Below are 24,996 nucleotides of genomic sequence, written 5' to 3'. Positions count from 1 at the left end.
CATTGCATAGTTTGCACTTCTGTAAGGAATTAGCTCTTCAAGCATAACACCCTGAATTTTAAATTGGGAGACTTAATTTTGCAATATTTTGAACAGGAGATATAAAGCTATTTATTAATCCCCTCTAATGTTTCGTACTAGGTTGCCATGAAGCCTGTAAGTAATTCAGAATTAATGAATACATTGTAATACAATTTTAATACATTTTTTTTAATGAATTGACTTTCAGGCTCATAGAGTAGAAACATCTTACTTACTACAGGGCATAATTCCTGCATTGGTAAAGAATTGAGAGACTCTCTGTTCTCTCCCCCCCCCCCCAATTCCATGGACAGATAACTGATCAAAAATATATTTATTCAATTATTATAAGTGTCCATGTGTTTTATTGCCCTGTAGGAACAATATGCTTCTTCTTTAACTTTTTATTAGCTTTGAGTGGTATGTGACTTACTCAATATCCTGTTCATTAATTTGAATAGATTAATCAAAATGATTTGATGATGTGAATAATCAGATCAGTCTGATTCAGGGATTTGATAAAAAGTGTGTTTTTACATGTACGAAAGTTAGTTGAATCATTGACTAGTTTGAAGTTATCCAATTTGATGCACCAGACTGATCTGGCAATTCAATCCAAAAGGGCCACTGGACAGAATCATCTTCAGACACAATCTTCCAATCACATTTACCCTTCGGCCATAACCTTCTCCACTTTAGAAAAGTTTGATATAATTTAGATCCTGCTTTCAACAAAGAACGTGCGAAACAGCGCCAACATTATGCAAGTAAACAATATTGTAGTTTCTTGGCTGATCAATTTATTGGTAAGAAGGGGGTGCAATGGCTCAGCAGTTAAAGACACTGACAGCCCGGGTTTGAGATCCGAGTTCCATGCAATGGGATGAGCTCCAGAGGTGATATTCAGCAGGTTCTGACTACTCTGGAGAACTGGTAGTGGAAATTTTGAGTAGTTCAGAGAACTGGTACATACCACCTGCGACTGGCCCTGCCCCCATCTATTCTCTGCCTCCCGAGTCCCAGCTGATCAGGAGGAAATGGGGAGTTTGCAGTATCCTTCCCCTGGAGTGGGGTGGGAATAGGGATTTTGCAGTAACCTTCCCCTGAAATGGGGAGGGAATGGAGATTTTATAGTATCTTTCCCCTGGAGTGGAGTGGAATGGAAATTTTACAGTATCGTTCCCCTGCCACACCCACCAAGCCATGCCATGCCCCTAAGCCACACCCACAGAACCAATAGCAAAAAATTTTTTAATCCCACCACTGATGAGCTCCCATTACTTGCCCCAGCTCCTGAGCACTTAGCAGTTCGAAAGCAGGTGAATGCTAGTAGATAAATAGGTACCATTTCGGTGGGAAAGTAAGAGTGTTCTCTGTGCCTTTGTTGTAAAGCCATATTGGCCACATGACCATGAAAATTGTATTCCGACAACGCTGCCTCCCTCAGCCAAGAAACGGAGATGAATAATATGCATTAGAGTTGGATACAACTGACAGAGAAACCTTCACCTGTTTATACTGGTAAGAGCATTCTACATTCCATAAAACAGAGGAAATGGTTGTTAGTTGCCTAAAGAAAAGAAAAAAGCTTTACAATCCAATTAATGTCACTGTTGATTCACAATATCATTTCTTCCATCAAAGGAAAGGTTTAGTTAGGGGAAACCCTCCCCCCACCCCAGTTTATGGATCATTGTCCCTTAATGGGTCTTGTCACCTAAATCTGTATTAGCCTCTATATATTTATTGCAAATGATTTAGTGTATCCTTTGTTTTAGATCTTTTCTTCGTTTCTTTGACCCCATATTTCTAAGCCTCTGATCCATGTTTTACTTCTAAAGAAAGAAGATCTAAAGATAAGCAATCGTTTTGTTTTACTTCATACCAGCTCGAGATCAAAGCGACAAGCAAGCAGACTCCATGAAAACAAAATGAACTGCCTTTTTTTCATTCTGGCCTGATAATTTCCACTCTTCTTCAGACTAACACACAACTCCATTTTCTATAATCTATTAAGCAAGCACTGCAGAGTTGATGCATTTTATATGAAGCCACAGCATGTGATGTTCAACCTTTGATTTAAAGGTACTGGATCCTCTTCTGAATTAAATTGGAAGTCTCACATCTTTTAAATCCAAAATGCCAAAAAGTATGATTAATCTGAATAAGCCTCATTGTAATGACTAAAAAGAAACGTAGAAAGTTCTTTTGTATTGGGTCAGACCATTCATCACTAAACCATGATTGCCTCTACTCCATGCTACAGTTTATTGCAGAAAAATAAAATCCAGAAAGCACACACAGATAACTGATTCAGCTAGATTCATTAACTTCTTTATATACATAATAACCGATGAATAAATGTACAATGCCAATAGTAGATTCTTTCAACATGGTAGAAGTTACAAGGCAAAGACGAGTAGGAGGGAACAGTTTCATCTCAGAGTTCAGAGCAGACAGAGATCAGTCTTGTTTCAGTTTCAATTCTCAGCACAGACTCAGATCAGTTTAACCTCCCATTGGCTGACTCAGTTGCTATGCCTATTCATTGGCTGACCTTGTTACCATGTCTCTCCCAGTTATGAATATTCTAACATTCTATGACAGTAGTGGCACTTTCAGATATATGGAGTTTCCACTCTCTTCGATTTTCCAGGATGAGAAGATGGCCGGTTTCTGGGACGTCCACATGCTGTTCTAACTAGGTCTTCTTCCATTCTGAGCAAAGCCACAACGTACCATCATCGAAAAAAGCTGAGTCAAGTTGCCAACAACCAGAAATTCATGTCTAGTGAACACAACCATTTCTTATGTGTTTTTGCTGTGGGAAATCTGTTGATGCTGTTATCAGGAGCTTGTATTATAAGGTGATATCATGGTCATAAATTATTTCATTGCTTAGTCATATCATGATACACTTTATTTACTCTACTCTTTCCAAGGCTGAGACAAGACTTTCTACAATTTGTAAGAAAGACTTTCCTGGACTCAATCCAAGCATCCATCTACTTCTTTGCACAATTGCTGGCCGCATGCTTCTGAGAAGCCTATTAATAGAGCTTGAGGGATGCAGCTTTTCAGTAAATAATCCTTTCAGCACACAAGCCTAATATTTCACTTTTAGTTTTGTTTACTGCCTTCGAGTCAGTTTTGATTCCTGGATGAGCTCCTTCCCTTTTCTTGGCAAGGTTTTTTGGAAGTGACCTACTACTGTCTCCTTCCTACAAATATAATATTGTATCTCACTTGGCCACGGTAAAGTTAGACATACCCTTTTCAAATACTACCGTATTTTTCGGACTATAAAACGCACTGGAGTATAAGATGCACCATGATTTTGAAGAGGTAATTTTTTTTTAAAAAAAGTTTTTTCACTCTGCAAAAAAAAAGGGGGGGCGTGCAGAGCTTTAGGAGGCTTGTAGAGTGCTCCTGGGGGCTGGGGCAAAAACGAGCAAAAAATGGCCTATTTTTTGCAAAAACTGTCTGTTTTTCGCAAAAAAAAAAAGATTGTGAAGAGCTTTGGGAGGCTCTTAGAGTGCTCCTGGGGCATGTGCCCCTTTTCCTCTTTTTTTGCTCTCCCCAGCCCCCCAGGAGCACTTTGCCAGCCTCGCAAACCCTCTGCACATCCATTTTTGCAAAGGAGGCGGGGTTTCGGTAGGCCAAAAATGCTGTATTCCGTGTATAAGACGCACCCAGATTTTCACCCTCTTTTTTGAGGGAAAAAGGTGCATCTTATACTCCGAAAAATATGGTACTTGGGAAATGTCGAGATCAAGAAATGATCTATTTACAAGACAGACTCAGAAGGAAACAAAACGTTTAAAAACCAACCATAAAATCTCATAATATCACTCAGTACACACAGATCCCAGTAAAAACTGATCAGACGTTATCTTCAAAAGATAATCTGAAAAATGTATTTCTCTTCCAGAAATGCAGCAAGGGTGTACTTGTTTGTAATTACCGTAGTCAACATTTTTTACATCAGCTATTTTCCAACAACAGAATATTCTCCATTGATGTAGATGCGGCAAGACCTGTGGTGAGATTTTGCTTATTTCTTCTATATCTAATTAGACATTTCAAGACCTCATAATGTCACACACCATCTCATGGATTCATACACTTCCATACCTTCTAATGTGAGAAATACTATTGTTATTCAATACAGCTAGTCTTCGACTTATACCTTATATACATTTAGTCCTCGACTTATGGCTATTTGTGTAGTGAGCATGACAACGGCACTGAAAAAAGTGACTTACGACCCGTTTTCACACTTATGACCATTGTAGCATCCCCATGATCATGTGATCAAAGTTCGGATGCTTGACAGCTCGTATTTATGACGGTTGCAGTGTCCTGGGGTCATGTGATCACCTTTTGCGACCTTACAACAAAGTCAATGGGAAAGCCAGATTCACCTTACAACCATGTTGCTAACTTAAAAACTGTGGTCGTTCACTTAAGAACTAGCAAGAAAGGTTGTAAAATGGGTTAAAATTCATTTAACAACTGTCTTGTTTAGCAACAGAAATTTCAGGCTCAGTTGTCATCGTAAATTGAGGACTACCTGTATTGCTTACACAAGATACCTGCGTAGGATATCTAGTATTAAATACATTCATATGAAAAGTAAAAATGGAATTCCTGATCTCCCATGAGTTCTCGTTCAATGCCTTCAACCATCACATCAAACTGGTTCTCATACTAAACAATAAATGGTTACCGATCAGATATGAGAAACGTTATGTTAAAAAAATTAACAATGGGGGACCTTCCAATAATCATTTTCAATCACCACAAAACTATAAAACCTATCATTCTAAATTAACAATTGGGCAGGAGGAGGTTCAACTCATATTCCCTCCAGAATATATTGCTATTTTTGCTTCAAGTAAAGAATCTTCATCCAGAAGGACCCAAGGATGAGTGTTGGGATCTTGCAATTTTGTACTTTTGTCTTTCAAAACTTAATTTGTACCCCGCAGGTAGATAGAATGGTTTCAGTTTTTTAAAAGCAGTGTGATTACGTTCTATTTCATCTGCCACCTACTGGCTAATAATAAACAGATAACAACTAACAACTGAATGCCTTTATATAGGTTTATCATGCAACTTCTTCAAATCCAAATTAAACACCCATAAGCAGTTTCTAAAGTAGTATTACAAGACACTGTGGCATGATTAAATTGAATAATGGATATAGTTATTTTTATGCAGCCTTTTTTTTTCAAACATTACTTGCAGAGGATATACTGTTTTTCTTTTTTCTGTCCTTTTTTCCACAGAATTCAAGCACTGAATTCAAGTGCATTCAATCCTCCATAGAGCAAACTATAATCTTCCTTCCCTCCCACCCTCCCTCTCTCCCTCCCTCCCTGATTGGGGATGAATGACCATTATGTTTTCAGAGTGATGGAAAGCAACTTTTTTTCTTGATTACTGAATGCTAGGTGTTAAGTGACAACATCAACATCTATCTCAAGTTTCATCCAGACTTTCACTTTAAATACAATACAATAAAATAGCAGAGTTGGAAGGGATCTTGGAGGTCTTCTAGTCCAACCCCCTGTCTAGGCAGGAAACCCTATACCGTTTCAGACAAATGGCTATCCAACATCTTCTTAAAGACTTCCAGTGTTGGGGCATTCACAACTTCTGGAGGCAAGCTGTTCCACTGATTGATTGTTCTCACTGTCAGGAAATTTCTCCTCAGTTCTAAGTTGCTTCTCTTCTTGATTAGTTTCCACCCATTGCTTCTTGTTCTTCCCTCAGGTGCCTTGGAGAATAGTTTGACTCCCTCTTCTTTGTGGCAGCCTCTGAGATATTGGAAGACTGCTATCATGTCTCCCCTAGTCCTTCTTTTCATTAAACTAGACATACCCAGTTCCTGCAAATGGCTGTGAATTTTTGGCATAAAACTTTTGTTAACCAAAAAATGAGATAGAAAACACAAATCTGGACAAATCAAGAGTTGCATATTCTTCGACATCATTTTCATTGGACGCAAGATGACCATCTGCCTTAAAATTGTACTTTTATCTGTGTGGACTTCTAAAACATCTCATCAGCATGGACATTACTGAAAATTCTGGACAATAAATTCTATACCCAGGAAATAGTATTAGGAATAAATATACACATTATTTTTCCACTTTCATCTCCTGATTGGTGCATTTCCTCCTGTTTGCTGTTTGTACTAAGGTTTATCCAGCTATGAATTTTGGACTAATTAAAAATATTAATACAATAAATAACAAAACAATAAACAATGAGGGGTTCTTGGTTCTGAGCTTGGTTGTTTTCTTGCAGATGTTTCATTACCCAATCAGGTAATATCATCAGTGCTAGAAGAGAGTGGAGGTTTGCTCTCTGTTTATATACTAATGATGTTGCCTGGTTTGGTAGTGAAATGTCTACAAGAAAACAACTAAGTTCAGAGAGCACCAAGGACCTCTAATTTTAACCCTGAGCTACAAATATTCCCCTTTACCAGTACAATAAACAGTAAAAAGTGCTGTTTTAGGGATAGCAGTAAAGGTACTGTTTCCCCTCGCACATATGTGCTAGTTGTTGCCGACTCTAGGCGGTTGTGCTCATTTCCATTTCAAAACCGAAGAGCCAGCGCTGTCCGAAGATGTCTCCGTGGTCATGTGACCGGCATGACTAAACGCCAAAGGTGCACGAAATGCTGTTATCTTCCCACCAAAGGTGGTCCCTATTTTTCCGCTTGCATTTTTTACGTGCTTTCAAACTGCTAGGTTGGCAGAAGCTGGGACAAGTAACGGGAGCTCACTCTGTTACGCGGCGCTAGGGATTCAAACCGCTGAACCGCCGACCCTGATTGACAAACTCAGTGTCTTAGACACCACGTCCCTAGGGATAGAGGAAGGAGGAAGAAACAAACTTATTTTTTATTTGTAGTCACTGTCCCTAGGATATCTAATCATGGCAAAGATGATCCGAGAACATTCTAGAATGAAACTGCCCTAAAATGGGCTGCAAGGTTTCTTTCTTGAAACCCTCATAAACTTGCAGGATCAAGGGAAGAAGAAATCATCAAGATCTTCAACTACAACAAGCTCTCCAAGTCCATTCTACTAAGACGCTTGTTGTCTTTGAAGAAATGTAATGAAAATGTTTAAAAGCTTCCAGCGTCAGGGAGATAAGAAGCGTAGCAACTGGAAACATCTGAAACAATGATTTCAGTGTTAAAAGACGCCTTTCAGAATTTGTCTGATCTGAATGTCAGCAGTTAACATTTTTTTGGAAATATTCCCTCAATCTGGTGCCAGACGCTTCTGCATTTAAAGGCTGGGAATTCTAATCCCAACATATCTGAAAGACACATCTCCAGGTTGGAGAAGGTATTTTAGCCTAAGGTATGGAAACGCCACCCAGTTCCAAAACTCTGGGAATGGTCTGATTTAATTGAGGCGGAGATAATTTAATATGACTGGATGCTTTGTTCATTTTCCCACCGACGTGCCCAGGAAAATATATATATACCCCCGTGCCCCGTTTTGGGCCTAGCAGGCATCCCTGAAGCCTCCTGGGATCAAAAATGGGCTCCACCCCGCGCCCTCCCTGCTTCCGCATATGTGTGCGTGGTCCCACCCCCAGGCATGCATGCGCGTCTCCTGCATGCATGGCGGAGACCTGAAAATCAGCTGGTCAGCGGGAGGTGCGCACACATGCACGGTGGAGCTGAGCTGGGCGACGGCTCGTGTGCCCACAGAGAGGGCTCCGCGTGCCACCATCATGGGCATAAGCTAATATGTGAAAAAAGAAGAATGACCCAATGGGTGCCAGGTTGTTTAATATACTAATGTGAGCAGTGGGCTAATGTAAAAAAAAAAGCTTTTTCATTGCTAAGTAGTCCATTTCAAAATCTTCTCCTCCTCCTTCCCCTTTTTCCTCCTCCTCCTCCTCCTCCTCCTCCTCCTCCTCCTCCTCCTCCTCCTCCTCCTCCTCCCCCTCCCCCTCTCCCATGGCTAATAATAAAAGTGTTACCACCGAGCAATTACTTCAGTGCCGCTTCTTGATTTGGAATTCAAAAGGTTGAGCTGACTTTTGCAAGAGTGAAAGTGTTCGCAATCCAAAGTCACCCTCCCTGGATGCTCTAAATTCACTCAACAAAACTAGACTACCGAAAACAAAACAGAACCATGACAAATGACAGAGTAGCCTCTCTCTCTCTCTCTCTTTGGTTTCTAGACAAAAGGCAGGAGCAGTGGAGCAGCAACGGCTCTTATTAGAGGACGGAAAGTGGACGGACGTGCCCTTTGGGGTTAGTAAATCTTAACTAAGGACTAAACATCATTCATGCATATATAAACAAAGCCGAAAACATTTACAGTAACTAGGCAATGCATAATGAGATGGGGCATTTGGGCTCTAGCGATTCTAATTAACCTTCTCTATTTTTTTATTTTTTTAAAATGGCTCTTATTTTCCTGAAATGTTTCAGTTATGTTTGTGTACAGCGGTATACATAATGGTAATCTCTTTCAAATGTTTGCATGACTTGCCAAAATGGGTACCGTTGTTTAAAAGAGAAGCTTCGTTCTCAGACAGTGGAATAAAAAATAAAGCTGGTATTGTATTCTGGGTCTTTCTTTCATATGGACAGCCAACTGGCCCCCAATCAAAAGTAGGCATAGTCATTGGGAGCCAGTCCAAGATTGTTTCAGAATTGGACTTAGGGAAGCTGAGTGTAGGACAGAGAGGTCAAGGGGGGGAAAAAACAGCATACAGCAAAAGAAAGAAAGACATTGTCGCTTTTTAGGCCCTGTATATTTCTGGTTAACTTAAGTTTTGTCTTTTACAGCAAATGAGCCATACAGGCTCAATTTACAGCAGTTGAATTAGTGACCATTTGAAGTTACAACAGTATTGAAAAAAGAGACTTCTGACCAGTGTTGCAATTCAGCCGGTTCTATCTCGTTTGGGCGAACCAGTAGTGGTGGTGGAGGGAGGCTCCGCCCACCTGCCCGGATATCATCACGTCCTGTTTTTGATGCTCTGTGACATCGTCTTGGCCACTCCCACCCAGTCACATGGCCGACAAACCACTCCCACCCGGTCACATGGCTGGCAAGCCACTCCCACCCGGTCACATGGCTGGCAAGCCACTCCCACCCGGTCACATGGCCGGCAAGCCACTCCCACAAAGGAGGCCACACCCACAGAGTAGGTTCCCAAAAAATTTGAAACCCACCACTGACATGTGCCAAAGGTTCTGCACATGCATGGGGGTGGCACATGAGAGCAAAGCTAGCGTGCACTCACATTTCTGAACCAGTAGCGAAGGTCAGTGGATTTCACCCCTGCTTCTGACCATTTTTCACACTTTTTCAACTGTGGTAGCATCCTCATGTCACGTGATCAAAATTCAGACACTTGACAACTGACTCGTATTTATAACAGTTGCCATGTCCCAGAGTCATGTGGTCCCCTTTTGCGACCTTCTGACAAGCCAGGTTCACTTAACAACACCTTGACTAACTGAACAACTGCAGTGATTCACTTAACAACTGTGGCAAGCAAGGTTATAAAATGGGGCAGAATTCACTTTAAAAATGTCTTGCTTAGCAACATATATTTTGGGCTCAATTGTGGTCGTAAGTCGAGGGCTACCTGTATTTCAGAAAAATATCCGTATTGATGCATGTCAGTGAGCCTCATTTATCAATCAATCAATCAATCAATTTAAATTTATTAGCCGCTCCCTTTCCGAATAGGACTCGGGGCGGCGTACAATGGAGTAAAAAACATATAACATTTACATAAACCCATGACATACATAAATACAAAGACACACATGTACGGAGGAGGTTAACAGATACAATACATAGACAATTAAAAACCATTAAAATACCCTAATTATAAAACCCCATGTACAATCCAAATTCAAAATGTTAAAAACAGACAGTCAATATTCCTGTCAATATTCACCTTTTCTTTCTTTTTCTTCTTTCTTTGCATTTGGAAGCATCTTGTCAATGCCACAGGCTTTCAAGAACAGGATGTTTAATATATCAATACCTGTTGATTTTTAAAAGTTCAATTGCTAACAGCAAAATTGTTTTCTGGTAAGCAATTAAAAAAAACCCCATAGTCAAGTGGAAGCCACATGACAAAAAATGTATTACTGCACTTTTCTTCTGATCAACATTAACAAGATTATGAAGGCAACAAACAGTATTAGCTAAGAACATTAAAGCAAAGGTAAAGGTTCCCCTCGCACATATGTGCTAGTCGTTCCCGATTCTAGGGGGCGGTGCTCATCTCCATTTCAAAGCCGAAGAGTCAGCGCTGTCTGAAGACATCTTCGTGGTCATGTGGCCGGCATGACTAAACGCCGAAGGCGCACAGAACACTGTTACCTTCCCACCAAGGTGGTTCCTGTTTTTCTACTTGCATTTTTACATGCTTTTGAACTGCTAGGTTGGCAGAATCTGGGACAAGTAACGGGAGCTCACCCCGTTACATGGCACTAAGCATTCGAACCGCCGAATTGCCAACCTTTCTGATTGACAAGCTCAGTGTTTTAGCCACTGAGCCACTGCGTTAGCTTCTTCCTAAAAATCTCATATATCCAAAATTGCTTTTATCAGAATGGCAAGATAGTCACATCCCTCCCTATCTACTTGGTTGTCCAATTCCGCCGTACGTATGAAATAACTTACAGCTTCTTCTGTAAAGTACTCTGGCCAAATTTCTATGCAGTTGAATTCTTACTGAAAACAGAAAATATTATGTTTTGTCCAGATGGGCAGATTTTGCTCATGGCACAGCTGAACAGCCCTTCCTAATAACATCACTAAATGCAAATGATTTTGTTTTTGTAAGAAAGGCTTTTTTAATGGCTATTAACCCACATTTGTATAGTTTCAAACGCTATTAATTATAGTTTACTGTTTTACTGCATGCCTGACAACTATATGTTAGGTATAGGCAATGAGTTGGAATAATACATTATTATTATTATGTTAAATCCAGATGGAATTGAGTTTAGGAAGAACATCTGTTGCTACGTCAGATACTACAATTCTCTTACTATATGGAGAGGGATTTGTTCATCTTTTCAATGGCATCCTTCTGTACTAGAAGACCAGCATTGGAATTTTAAGAACTTCATTTTTCTGTTGGTATGTGAGGTACACCTTTTAAGCTTGGATAATGGCAGGCTGTGATTAATCTAAAATCAGGGAATCATAGTACCTACCTATCTTTGTACCAATGATGAAATTCATTTCTTTTACTACCAGTTCTGTGGGCATGGCTTGGTAGGTGTGGCTTGGTGGGTGTGGTGTGGCATGGTGGGCATGGCACGGTGGGCGTGGTGTGGTTTGGTGGCCTGGCAGAGGAAGAATACTGCAAAACCTCATTCCCACCCTACTCTGGGGCCAGTCAGAGATGGCATTTGCCGGTTCTCTGAACTACTCAAATTTCCCGCTACCGGTTCTCCAGAACCTGTCAGAACCTGCTGCATTTCACCCCCGCTTTGTACTACCTGACACTGCTGCCAAAATCCCAAGCGCTAAGAATTTTGTCCTGTCTCCACTTTCCTTTCCGGCAACCTTTAGCAACAGGTGTCCCAAAGACTACCAGCCATTTCTATAACTTCTACTTGGTGGATCATTCTCTCAGAACTTCAAACACATTCTCGTAGGAGATAACCAGGCTGAGCCCAAAGAGGGGTGGGGGTCAAATGCATCATCAGTCTGGGATCCTTGCACCTCCAAAAAAGACCTGAGCCCAGCCTCCCTTGAAGTTTGTTGACCCTATCCTGGCTCCTGGTTTTGTGTGCCTTCTCATTCAATCTGAAGAAAACATGATTTCAAAAGAGAACAGACGTTCGTGGAGGTTACAAGGTCGTTGGCACCTGTGTGCATGACGTTACTATCAGTGCTGAAGAGGGAGACCTGTCCTTGAATATTGTTCTGAAGATTCCCAAAATACGTTTGCTGCTGAACTTGTTGAACAGAATGGTTGGCATTTCGGTGGTTCGAATCCCTAGCACCGTGTAACGGAGTGAGCTCCCGTTACTTGTCCCAGCTTCTAAACTAGCAGTTCGAAAGCATGTAAAAATGCAAGCAGAAAAATAGGGGCAACCTTTGGTGGGAAGGTAACAGCGTTCCATGCGCCTTCGACGTTTACTCATGCCAGCCACATGACCACGGAGATGTCTTCGGACAGCGCTGGCTCTTCGGCTTTGAAACGGAGATGAGCACTGCCCCCTAGAGTCGGGAAATACTAGCACATATGTGCGAGGGGAACCTTTTATCTTTTTATAACACAATTGGAAAGGGCCTTTTGTGAGATCTGCATGAAGTGGCTTTGGCTCACCTTGGCAAAGAGCTTCACGCCATGTGATTGTTTTAATCAGTAACACGATTTGCTTTGACAAGGCATGTCTCTTCACCTCAAAGACTTGACCTGTCATGTCAAATAGCCAGAAGAGGTTTCAACACATGAGCTGCGCCTACATAGAAATCTATTTCAGCTCTTTGAACTAGTAAAGGAGTTTCAAAGAACAGGCGTAGCAAAGCCATCCAATTTTAAGAAATCCAGAACTATTGATGGTGGTCCTGTCTCTCTTTTAAAACTCACAGTAAGATTTAAAAAATTATCCTCAGGGCTTGACAGAGTGAGATGACATTAAGATTGAATTATTAACCAACTATAATTAGCTGTCTAGAAATCTCTTTTTGCAGGGAGTCTTTGAAGGTTGAAATCAATCAACTTGATCACCCAGTTCCTATAAAACCAGTCAATCACCTACCTATTCTATCTATCTATCTATCTATCTATCTATCTATCTATCTATCTATCATCTATCTATCTATCATCATTATATATCATCTATCTATCATCTATCTATCATCTATCTATCTATCTATCTATCTATCTATCTATCTATCTATCTATCTATCTATCTATCTATCATCTATCTATCTATCATCTATAATCTGTCTGTCTGTCTACTTCATAATACTCATTCCAGCCAATCATTCACAACATTCCATTATCTTACTATGCTTATCAAATGAGCAAAATTTAACCATTGAAATTGGACTGTTAATTTAATTTAATGACCTAAAATAATTTTAACTCAAGCCTAAGTGATGCTCTTCCCGTTGCTCTAGATTTTCACCTAGATTTGATTAATTGTCAATCAATCTAATGATAAAAGGTCTAAGGACTTTACCTAGAAGTGCAACATTTACATAGGCACAACATGGACAGACACTTTCTATACTTCACAAATCAGCCCTGATGCACTCTGTTTTTCCAATGCCCATCATACCTGCAAATCCAACCCAATCCAGTACTGTCTAATATAATACAATGACCAAAGGCCAGCAAACAATGTATTTGCAAGCAACTTGCTAATTTAAAATAAAACCATAAATTAGTAGACTGAGAGGGGGGTAACATATAGATGCGTAGGATACAATGGCTATGTGGATATGATCAATATCCTTCATGTAAAAATGTCTCCTATCATATTCCTGTGTCTCCCAACTCTATATCCCTGGGTGTTTATACACCTGTTTTGTCTGCTGTATCAATTTATAGTTTCAATGTTCTTGACTTACATCATGACAAAAATTAGAAACACCACCAAACACTGAATGGGGGAAGCCAAACCACCAGCAAAAGCGAAACAACTAAGAAACAGCACAAATGCCTTGAATGGGCATAATTTATACCAGTTACAAAATCCCATTTTTCTCTTAGTAAGAGTTCTGTATGCCATGTAGACAGCTCTAGGCCCATTCTCTTTGCCAGAAACAAATATACAAATGTGCAGAACTGATATTTAGGAAATTGCACTATCAATTCCAAAAGAATACTGGGAATAAATTATTCCAGAAAGGTTATTGCAACGAATAACATCTGTGTCTTGAGTTTTCGTGCTAGTGAAACTAAAGGATATATTTACAAAGGCACACAATGTTAAGCAACAGGTTCTTATTGGGTTGTTAAAAGTCTGTTTGGGTATAGGTTTCATTTACAGGACTCGGATTTTACAAGGGCTCGTGGGCTATATAATCATAATGCAGATTGTTACTTGGGTTACCAGAAGGCTATTTAAACCTTTTATTATGTTATATTTCCTTTGAGTTTATTGGGACTCGAGTTTTTTTTTTTTTACAAGGAATCATGGAAGAAACCCGTTGGTTTAGAACAAAGAGGCAGGAGAAGATATTTGTTGCTCTTCAAAGTTTGGATCTTGGCTTAAAAGCAAAAGATCGTAATCATTGTGTGATTTGAAAAACGAAACAGCTCCAAAATGATAAAATTTACCAGAAGACGGACGCTTCAGCCGCATAGGGGATAAATAAATGGGTAACAAAAGTTAACTTTCAGGCAGAATTATTCCGTTTCACGTCACTTAAAAACAAGGAGCAAACCAAACCCATCACCTAGCAACTTTCAAAACCCTGAGTAGCAGATCCCAATCAGGAAGGAGTAAAAGCTCCCACGATTTGTGCAAGGCATTTTCTTAAAAGATCTTTAAAAGGCAGCGTTCAGAATGCATTAGATGTAGATTAGAAAAACCAAGGGGCCAGCTCTCGCCTCGTCCCCTTTGCTCGCTCCCTGCGGCTGGAAACGAGCAAGTTTGATTTACCCAAAGCAAGTCTGAACTCTCACCTTACTCCTACAAGTGTGCTCCAGGCAGGGGAAGATCCAGCTCCAGATGTAGAGGCTTCCAGCTTCGCCAACCCAGAGTTGCCGGGCTGCTACGGGCTGCTTCCCAGCCCAGCCAGCCAGCTTCCCAGCCCAGCCAGCCAGCTTTTGTGGCTTGCCCCCTTTACTAGATAGTAAAGTGTGTGCTCGCTGCAATTTCTCCCATGACTCCATCACGCAGGAATGGCAACAACTTTTCTCTCTCTGTCTAACACCGGTGCTGCAGGGGACACGCGCATAAACATTGGCACGCATACACACAGAGAGGCTGGAGCTGCCGAAGTTAGGGAGGGAAAAGAACTCAAGGACGGCCCAAGGTGAACGGAATCGAAACAGGGAAAAGATACAGGCACGCACGCACAAATCCTTTGGACTGGCTTGCCTTTGGAAGTGGCACTAAGTGATATAAATCACAGCTTGGGGAGTGGGGGGGGGGTCAAACCAGGAGATCAGAAGAGCAGTGAGGGGAAGGAAGAAGGGGAAGGAAGAAAGTAGAGAAGGGAGGGAGGAAGAAAAGAAAGGCAGAAAACAAGGCAGCGTTACAAAAGGAGGAAGGGATGGTAAATAAAGCAACCCAAACTGTATATTCTATCCTATTAAATGAAAGAATAAACGTGTAAGAATGATAAATGTAAAGAAGAATAGCAATCATGTGAATGTATACTTAAAATGGTATGTAAGAGAATAAAAAAAAAATAAAAAAAAGAGAAGAGGAGCAGTGAATCAGAGAATGGAAGAGGGGCATAGACTCTGAAGCCAGCCTTCTCTGAGCTCCAGTCGTAAACAAAACAAAGAGTATATATATATACTTAGTGGCTAAGACTCCTGCCTAAGATATAATACAGTCCAGGTTCAAATCCCAGTAAGGGTATGGCTAGCTGATGAGAGCTAATTAGCTCGAAATAGATCTATACTAGTCTCCCTTTATTTATTTATCAGTACAAATACAACACAAATATAAAAAGGCAACATTAAAAATAAAAATATGGTTTTCTGCCTGCATGGTCTTCTGTGATGAGCCAAAGGACAGAAAGAGGGAGTAGTGACCTTCCTCCCATATTTAGGCATACCAGGGGTTGTAACACAAATACATACCTATTTCGCTGGCTCAACTGATAAGGAGGCGAGCCTGTGGCTTAGTGGCTAAGACTCCTGCCTAAGATATAATACAGCCCAGGTTCAAATCCCAGTAAGGGTATGGCTAGCTGATGAGAGCTTATTAGCTCGAAATAGATCTATACCAGTCAAGGTTTTATTTTCAGACTCTCTGGATGTTTAGATGTGAGCAAGAGAAGGAGAAGTAAAATGAAGGATTAAAATGTAAGCTCTCAGAGTGAAAAAAGTTCAACCCCAAAGATCCAGAAATCTTCCTTCCTTCCTTCCTTCCTTCCTTCCTTCCTTCCTTCCTTCCTTCCTTCCTTCCTTCCTTCTGTAGGGAGTTAAAACCCACCCCTCTCCTTGTGTAGGAAGTTAGCTCCCATCCCTCTCCTAGAATTTTCCTGGGAAATATTGAAAAGGCAGAATATTACATTTCTCTGGATCAGAAATGGAGAAACGTGTTTTTGGCAGGAAACAGACTCACTCTTAATAGCCCCACCTTTCTCAATGGGCCATTAAAAAGCCTGAGCCAGCCTTATTCTACATAACCAAGATCTACCCCATCTCATTGCACTTCATTGCTCCACCCACCAAGTTTCAACCAAACTTGGCACACAACCTACAAAGCTAGCTATCACCTCTGACAACAACCAATCAGAATGCATTTTTTACACAGGAACAGGAAACAGAGGTGGGCCCCCAGAGAGGGCATAAAACCGGGGACCCACAGCATCTCTGCCCTTTTCTGCTCAGGAACTCAGGCCATGTGATCCTGTCCACCATTAAACCATCTTTCCAAGCAGCCTACATGTTTCCAGTGTCTTTTTCCCCACTTGGAACTGATCCCAGAAGGGACGTTTTTTCCAACACATCCAACCATCCATCTTCCTTCCTTCCATTTCTAAAACTCCCAATATGTAAGGAAAGATCTTTTTTTAAAATCCTCCACTTGTAATGGGTTGATGTTTTGACACAGATCCTGCAAAAAAAAAATCTTTTTTTTTTTTTTTGGTCTGTTTAAGATCCTTTTGCAAGATCTGGGTCAAACAGCGTTAGAAGGAAGGGGTGGCTTTTTAAAACACACATACCCACACACTGACAGACACATTAAAGTAGAAAGGATAGAAGTAATGGCTGATGGTGGTAGAAAGGAATTTATGGAATGAAATCGTGAAAGTCTGAATCAGATACCAACAAAGGCAATGTGCTAAACATACTCATATTTCTTATTTGGATACAGGATATGGGGTCAATTAATTTCAGTGAGCATTTCATGGGAAAACCATCTAGTGAGCTAGAATCCATATGACAGGGAGTACAATTTATAGGAAAACAGAAGGGTGGGAGGGAAAGCAATATGTACATTGTGAAGAGTTGACTATAGCCCAGAAAACAGCACTAGTGGCCTAGTAGAAATGCATATTATTTACTATTGTTGATACAGGTTTATCCAGTTTTTTCACTTAAAAAAAACCCAAAGCAAAAGTATTTTTTAAATTAATATAGTCAATAAGTATTGATATTGTTTCCCGTTGACTTATTGAACTCTTTCATAATCGTCCTCTGTTATTTTGATGCAAAACTTGCTTTCTTTCACTTGCCAGGGGTTTACTGTAAATTAAAACAGACTCTTTTAGAATGGAATTGTAGGAAGTTATCACCCAGCCCTCTCCCAGAAAAATGAAATATCCTAGGAAATATTGAAAAGGCAGAATATTTCCCTGGATGTGTAAAGGAAGAAACATGTTTTAAAGACAAAGTAACTCCCTGCAGCTTCCTGCCCCCACCCCCTTTGTCAATGAGCCATTAAAGCCTGAGCTAGTCTACTTTACATAATAAAGGTAGTATCAGCTTTTCACAGAAACTCACCACTTGGCATCTGAGAACTCAACCAAACTTGGGATTCAAAACACAGCCTAGTGAGTTGCACCTGCATGGCCCCATGGGAGTCTGACAACCAATCAGAATACAAGCTCAAGATCAGAGAGGGCATAAAACCAAGGGACTCAGCATCTCAGCCCTTCCTTTTCTTTTTCTCCACCAACATTGAAGCATGTGATCACCTTTTCTGTTCAGGATTCAAGTCATGTGGTCCTGTCCACCATTAAACCATCTTTCCAAGCAGCCTCCATGTCTCTAGTGTCTTTTTCCCCACTTGGAGCCAAACCTAGAGGACATTTCTTCCAACAGAATTAAATATGTTCTTTTTTAAGATAGGTGCCTAAAATCAGGTCTTTGGCTGATTCTCACAGGGTCCAGCTATCAGCTACCAATAGGAAATAGTGCAATTTAGGATTTTGACCAAAACTAGTAAAAGTGAACCAATGAAGAGACTCACACAAAAAATAGACCTGAATTTGTTCCACAATTCTTTACTTATTTGCACATCAGATGGAGGGTTATTGGGGGATTTTGGGGGGGGGGGGGGATGCTACATATGCTCAGTGAAGTCACCAATCTTTAACACTTGTTAGCAGCATAAAGCCAACAAATTACAAGAACTGGGAACCAGATTCCATTCTAGTTGTGCACAGATTGACTGTTAAAAACACTAAAAGAATGTGTATGGATTTCACATCTATACAATGCAAATTCCACAGGAATTGATTGGTGTGCAATTGCAAATATTTAATAGACACCAAAGTCAAGAATGAAGGGAAAGGAGCCTAATTAGAAAATAGGTAAGTTTGCCCTTAGAGTAATTCTGTCCTCACATTTTCTCCTTTAGCTTACCCTTGGAAATAGGGAAGTGTCTTATCATTGTGCTTTTATTTTCTCTTCCACAACTTTTTATCGCTCGGAAGTGTCCCTGACTGCTTACATTTTCCAGGCTGAAAAAGACCCAAGGGAAGAGTTTTCTCTTGATGTTTCCTCTTGGGATTGAACGGCAGAGTTGGAAGCTGGGAAAATTTCAGGATGTTGGCAGAATGGCTTGTCTAATAACAAAGAGATATTTACAGTCATATTCCTTCTCCTCTTATCTATTAAAAGGTAAAGGTTCCCCTCGCATATGCTTGCTAGTTATTCCCTACTCAAATGGTGCTCCCAACTAGTTATTCCCTACTCAAATGGTGCTCAACTCCATTTCAAAGCCAAAGAGCCAACACTGTCCAAAGACGTCTCCGTGGTCATGTGGCCGGCCTGACTCAATGCCAAAGGCGCACGGAATGCTGTTACCTTCCCACCAAAGTGTTCCCTATTTTTCTACTTGTATTTTTTACATGTTTTTGAACTGCTAGGTTGGCAGAAACTGAGACAAGTAACGGGAGCTCACTCCATTACGTGGTGCTAGGGATTCGAACTGCCAAAACTGCCAACCTTTCTGATCAACAAGCTCAGCATCTTAGCCACTGAGCCACCATGTACCTTTCTATTTCTCATCTATTCTTATTTCTTATGTATTATTTTTATTCTAATCATCAAAACCATATTATGACTTGATTTCCCCCCCCACTTAAGGCCAATAAAGGCTTTTCAATCACCGTTAAGCTTAGACAATGTACTGTCTTTAATTAAAGCAGTCAATTCAGCCAACTCAACAAAGTGCCATCATCATCACCATCCCTTCCTCCATGATGGATAAAATGGAATCTCTCCATGTTTGTGAATACAGGTAATCCTTGACTTATGTCTGGATTACCTCCCCTTTGAAGTTATGAGGGACCCCCCCTTTCCAAAATGGACTTATAACCTGATTTTGAAGTTCTGACATGACCCCACCCCGCTGTGGTCACATGACTGCATTTATAACTGACCCTATGGTTATGTGAGCACAATTTATTATGTTTCTTTCCAGAAACCAGTGTTTACTTATTGTTCCCAGTAAAATACAGCCCATAGTGAGCAATAGGCTCAATTAACAACCATAGTGTTCGCTTTATCACTGAAGCATTTGCTTAGCAGCTGCCACACAATAGTTGTAAAAATGGATCTGGATCTATTTTACAACTTTCACGACTTGCAATGAGGACTCCCTATATTTATTTTTGTTTGTTTGTGTTCTGCAAAAAACAAGATGGTGGCTGCCCGGAGAAACAGTTCATGAGCGTGGCAGGCCTCGGTCGCTGCTGGTTCCAGATACTCAGGCTGTTAAACCACTACCGGTTCGGCCAAATAGGTCTGAACCAGTAGGAACCCACCACTGGTACTGCTAAGATACTAGGCTAGATAACCTTCTCTTTAGGAAGCTGGGATAACCTTAGGAAAACTTACTGAATCATACCTGAGTAGGCTGGGCCAGTGAGATCCCTTCTGCATTCACAGAAAGAATACTATGGCGAATACAACAGTGATTTACCAGAAAATTATCCTCTCTGGCTCTGTTTCCTAAAGGTGGAAAAGAGTGTAGATCTGACTTTAGGAAGGGGAGAGGAGAGAAATGAACTATTAAGAGATGAGGGGGAAATAGTTCAGTCTTGAGAAAGCAGGAAGAGTGATAAAGAACCCCCAGAATAGCTCACCTTGATATTCTTTGATAAGATAGAGTCGAGAGGAACACTGATGGCCTTTCAAGATTCTTTTATTCTACTCCATAGCAATAAAAAGCATTTGTGAAACCACTGCTGCTCCCGTTTCGTGACCTTGCCTTCCTTGAAGGGCTAACAGGCTTTCTATTATCCCTGTTTAGCTCGGTCCTTTTTCTAGGCATCAGTGACAGTTCAGTCAAAGCTCTGAAGTGTAGCTGACTGTCCTTTTTATTTTCTAATAATGCTTTTAGGTCCCACTCAGGGTTTAAAGACACTCTGGAAATAAAGGTGTTTTTTGGGGGAGGTTGATGCTGTGCTTTACAATATTCCAATTTCCCATTTTCGTATCTATTTTCTCCTTCGAGATGATTATAAAATAGCTCTGTTTGCTATTTTTTAATGAAAAAGAAGACAAGAAGAAGCCTTGCATATAACACAAGAATAATGCTGATACGTGATATATTGGGCTGTATCATTGTACAATTACAATGAAATATAAATGTGTAACTAGCAGCTTATTATAATAGCAGTGGCCACTGGAGGCTGAAGTAAAACTGAGTTGGGAAGAGACCATTTTGTTAAGCCTGTGCAAGGTAGCTTCAATTTGTCCTGACAAAGATGTTCATGCCATGAAGACAATATGATTTTCTCTTTTGAGATGAAAAGGTGAGACAATTCGTCTCAAGCTTTGCAGACTTGATCTGGCATTTCCAATAGCAAGAAATGGCTCAAAGGCCTGTGCTTGTTCATACAGAAGTCTTTTCTAGTTATTGAAACCGCTAGCAGGAATCGCAGAAGAGAGGTGAAGCATAGCCATCGCATTCCGCTCTTCTTGTAGGAAATTGAAAAATAAAGATAGCCCAACCATTGTTTGAAACCACCAATAAGGACAAAATTATTCTTCTGGCTTAGTCTTGACCTTGGGTGAGGCACAATCAGTGGTGGTTTTCAAATTTTTTTAGAACCTCTTATGTAGGTGTGGCCTGCTTTGTGGGAGTGGCTTGCTGGCCATGTGACCGGGTGGGAGTGGCTTGCCAGCCATGTGACTGGGTGGGCGTGGCTAACTTATAAAATGTGGTGAAACTCACTTAACAACGCTCTTGCTTAGCAACCAAAATGTTGGCTCAGAAACTCTGACATTTGAAGCATGTAAGTCTTAAAGCTGTCAAGTTACAAGACCTTTGCACCCCTAACCCTTTAGAAAAAAATACCCCAGGGGTGTTCAAACTTGACAGCTTTAAGACTTGTGGACTTCAACTCCCAGAATTCCTCCTCTAGACATGTTGGCTCAGGAACTCTGGCATTGAAGTGTGCAAGTCTTAAAGCTGTCAAGTTACAAGACCCTTGCACCCCAACCCTTTAGGAAAAAATACCCCAGGGGTGTTCAAACTTGACAGCTTTAAGACTTGTGGACTTCAACTCCCAGAATTCCTCCTCTCGCTCTTCGTCTTGATGATGTACGGATGGGCGGGGGGAGGGAGCTGAAACCAGTTCTAAACGGCACTGTAGATTTGTGGAACCTCTTCTATAGAAGAAATTAGAACTGGCAGGAACCCACCTCTAGGCACAATCAAATGAGGTTATATGAGACCTCTGAAGCAAAAATCAGTTTTTTAACCTGTAACAATTTGCAACACTGTACCAACTTAGTCTACAACTAACCCTGGAGTTAGTTGGCCCTAAGAACATGGTGAAGCCACTAAACATGTGTATCAATAGAATTATATGGATTGAAGGAAAGAACATGAATAGAAATACTTTAAATGTATAAATGATTGTGATTGATACTAAAACTGTATAAGGAGATATTGAATTGGAAGAATGAAGGATGGAACGTTGATTTAACTATGGAAATATGAACAACAAAAGAGGTGGGAAATGCATCTTTGAATATTATAGCGATATGAAAGCAGAAAAAAAAAGTTAAAATAGGGATAGAAAGTAGTGGGGGAAAATAATAATTATATATTAATATGTTAAGACATACAAAAGGACAGAAAGATAGTTCAGAAAGGAAGGGTGATAATAAAAGACATGTATAAATAATATGAAACAATGGAAATGAAATGTAATATTTAGGAATAATAAGACTATGTTTATGTGTACTGAAATGTATGTTACCCAGTTACCACACCATTCATGCAATGATACGTATAAAGAATATTTTTTTAAAAATGGATTGGAAAAAGAAGAAGATGGTGAAGCCACATTTTGGGCATATTTGTGAACTAATCAGAAGTGGGACTATGTAGACCTAACACATTTATGACAAAGGCAATTTTTTTCAGGAAGATCCTTAAAGAGGGCAATCCGAATGTCTATTAAATGACTAATCTTATACAGAAAAAAAGAAGATTCTACTCAGTGGCGTAGCGTGGGTTGTCAGCACCCGGGGCAAGTAATTTGCGCCCCCTAACCCGAGGGCGGCCCGACTGCAGCTGCCCCTGGGTCGGCATCAGTCAAGTGAGGCTCTCCATGCTGGCCTCCTGCCTTCCTCCCGAGGAGGAGCTCGACAGGGCAGCGGGAAAAGGTTCGACTGAAGGGAAGCAGGTGCCGCGGGGGTGGGAGGCGCACCGGGGGCTTCGGGAAGGCGCCGGCTCCCCGGGGCGCTCCAGGCAGAGCGGGAGGACGCGGTGGCGTTGCAGCCGCGGGCAGACGGAGCGCAGCACCGCTCTCCTTCGGCTCCCGCGGGGGCGGCGCGGCGGGTCTTGGCGGCTCCGCTGGGAGGTAGGCGGTGCGCAGGAGGGGCCTGGGCGTGCCAGGGCCGGGAAGCTTAGTTCGCGGGCCAAGCCGGGCGCGGAAAGAGGCGGCCACAGTCCGGCAAAGGGCGGCGCGGGGCGAGTCAGGGCGCCCCCCCCAGATGTTGCGCCCGGTGCGGCCGGCACCCCCTGCACCCCCCACGCTACGCCACTGATTCTACTAGCAACTGAGGTGGAAAAGCATACATGCAAAATTCATCCTTTCCATTCAGCCTTAACTTTGACATTGGGCTGATCATCCCAAAGTGCAGTAACATGTATTTTAATGAAAGCACGAATAGCTTAGTTTGATATAATCCAGGGGTGTCCAAACTTGGCAACTTTAAGACTTATGGACTTCAACTCCCAGAATTCCCCAGCCAGCAGGGGAATTCTGGGAGTTGAAGTCCACAAGTCTTAAAGTTGCCAAGTTTGGACACCCCTGATATAATCAAAACATCCCTATCTACCATCTGCTTCATTTAAGATTTGGAACGTACTTCATAATGTTATAAATAAAGTTATATGAAAGTAAACATATGAGACTATTTGTCCTTGAAACCATTTTTAAGGTAACAGCATTTTGGGTGATCTGGTATTTAAGTTCTGTCAACACTCTAGTAAAAACTCTTGACGTACAAAATATTATAACATGCTATTTACCAAAGACAATCAATTCTTGGCTAATTCCTTTTAAAATGAACTTTAGAACCAGATAGATTGGATAGCTACAGAGCTAGACAGACAGATGGACGGATAGGCAGATATATCTATAACTATCTGCCCATCTCTCTCTGTCTGTCTCTCATTATATATAGTTTATAAAGCCTATGCATTATTGTTGATTGGCACATAGCCAATCCCCCAAAATATTCATTTATATTTGGCATTTTCCCCATAGAATAATCTGGTAGGGATAGCAATTGTTTTCTTTTATTTCTAAAACAACTCATTACACCTGCTATATTTTTTTAAAAAAGAAATGAACACAGGTTTGCTAATAAGATGGTGAGTACTGTTGAAATGGGGATAGTCAGTTTTTTTTAAAGTCCATTTTTTCCTGGCAATATAAGGAAAGAAGAAATACTATTTTAATAACAACTGCTTTCACTTTTACCTCAGACAGTGCTAAGGAGCCAAGCCATGTAGGAAGTCATTATTTATTCATCCCAATTGCTGAAAGCAAGGAATCCTCTATCGTATTTTTGCACTGGAGCGGTTTATGAAAGTTTGTTTCTGTGTTTAATTTTCGTGGGTTTTGGCAAGTTTAATAGCAGTTTGATAGTAAAGCCTCCAACCTGTACTCCAGAGCAAGAAAAAACATGTTAATCTATGCTTAAAAAGGAAGGCTTTGGATTGACAATGTACGTTGTAAGCTACTCACTGTTGAGTAGTGAGTGAGCGAGTGTGAGCTACTCACTCTTTAAACTATTTTCATGGGACTCCAAAATGGTGGAACATCATAAAGAGCTTCTGAGAGATGCTGTATGTGTAAGGTGACCAGATTTTAACATTGGTAAAGAGGGACACCATTGACGGGGGGAGGGGGGCTCTTGATTAAAAATTTGGTCTCTATCCTTGCCCCCCTAACCCTTTAGGGAAAAAAACCCCAGGGGTCTTCAAACCTGACAGCTTTAAGACTTGTGGACTTCAACTCCCAGAATTCCTCCTCCAGTCATGTTGTGGCGACATCATCTGCATGGATCTGCTCCATCTTCGGTTTTTTTCACCGGGGGCAGGGCTGCCGCTGAAGATGCCGACGAGCCCACGCCGCCACCAGAATAACTGCTGCCGCCTCCTCCTCCTCCTCCTCCTCCAACAGCACCACCACATTTGCTGCCCGGCGCTGCGGCTGAAGTGAAGCTGCCAAAGCTCCCGCTGCTCGGTGCACCTGAGCTGGGCCCCACGTTACCCTGCCGCCTCCTCCTCCTCCGCTGTGCTTTTGAGAAACCATGAGGCGTTATTTT

At 41.2% G+C, this 24,996-nt stretch overlaps 1 protein-coding gene across 3 annotated transcripts in view; it reads right to left on the bottom strand.

Annotated features, from left to right (window-relative positions):
• Positions 1–24,996, bottom strand: part of ARHGAP24 (Rho GTPase activating protein 24) — a 446,035-nt gene that overhangs the window by 140,357 nt on the left and 280,682 nt on the right. Inside the window, exon 1 of one of the 3 annotated variants that reach the window (XM_081959213.1) lies at positions 14,692–14,814. The exons of the other annotated variants lie outside the window; for them this stretch is intronic. The gene's annotated coding sequence lies outside the window, so the exon portion shown is untranslated. Of the gene's footprint in view, positions 1–14,691; positions 14,815–24,996 lie in introns of those variants that run through there. 3 annotated transcript variants of the gene reach the window in all.

The sequence above is a fragment of the Natrix helvetica genome (assembly GCF_964273705.1).
Source record: "Natrix helvetica genome assembly, chromosome: 7".
Lineage (NCBI taxonomy): Eukaryota > Metazoa > Chordata > Lepidosauria > Squamata > Natricidae > Natrix > Natrix helvetica.
This window is presented reverse-complemented; position numbering and strand designations above follow the sequence as displayed.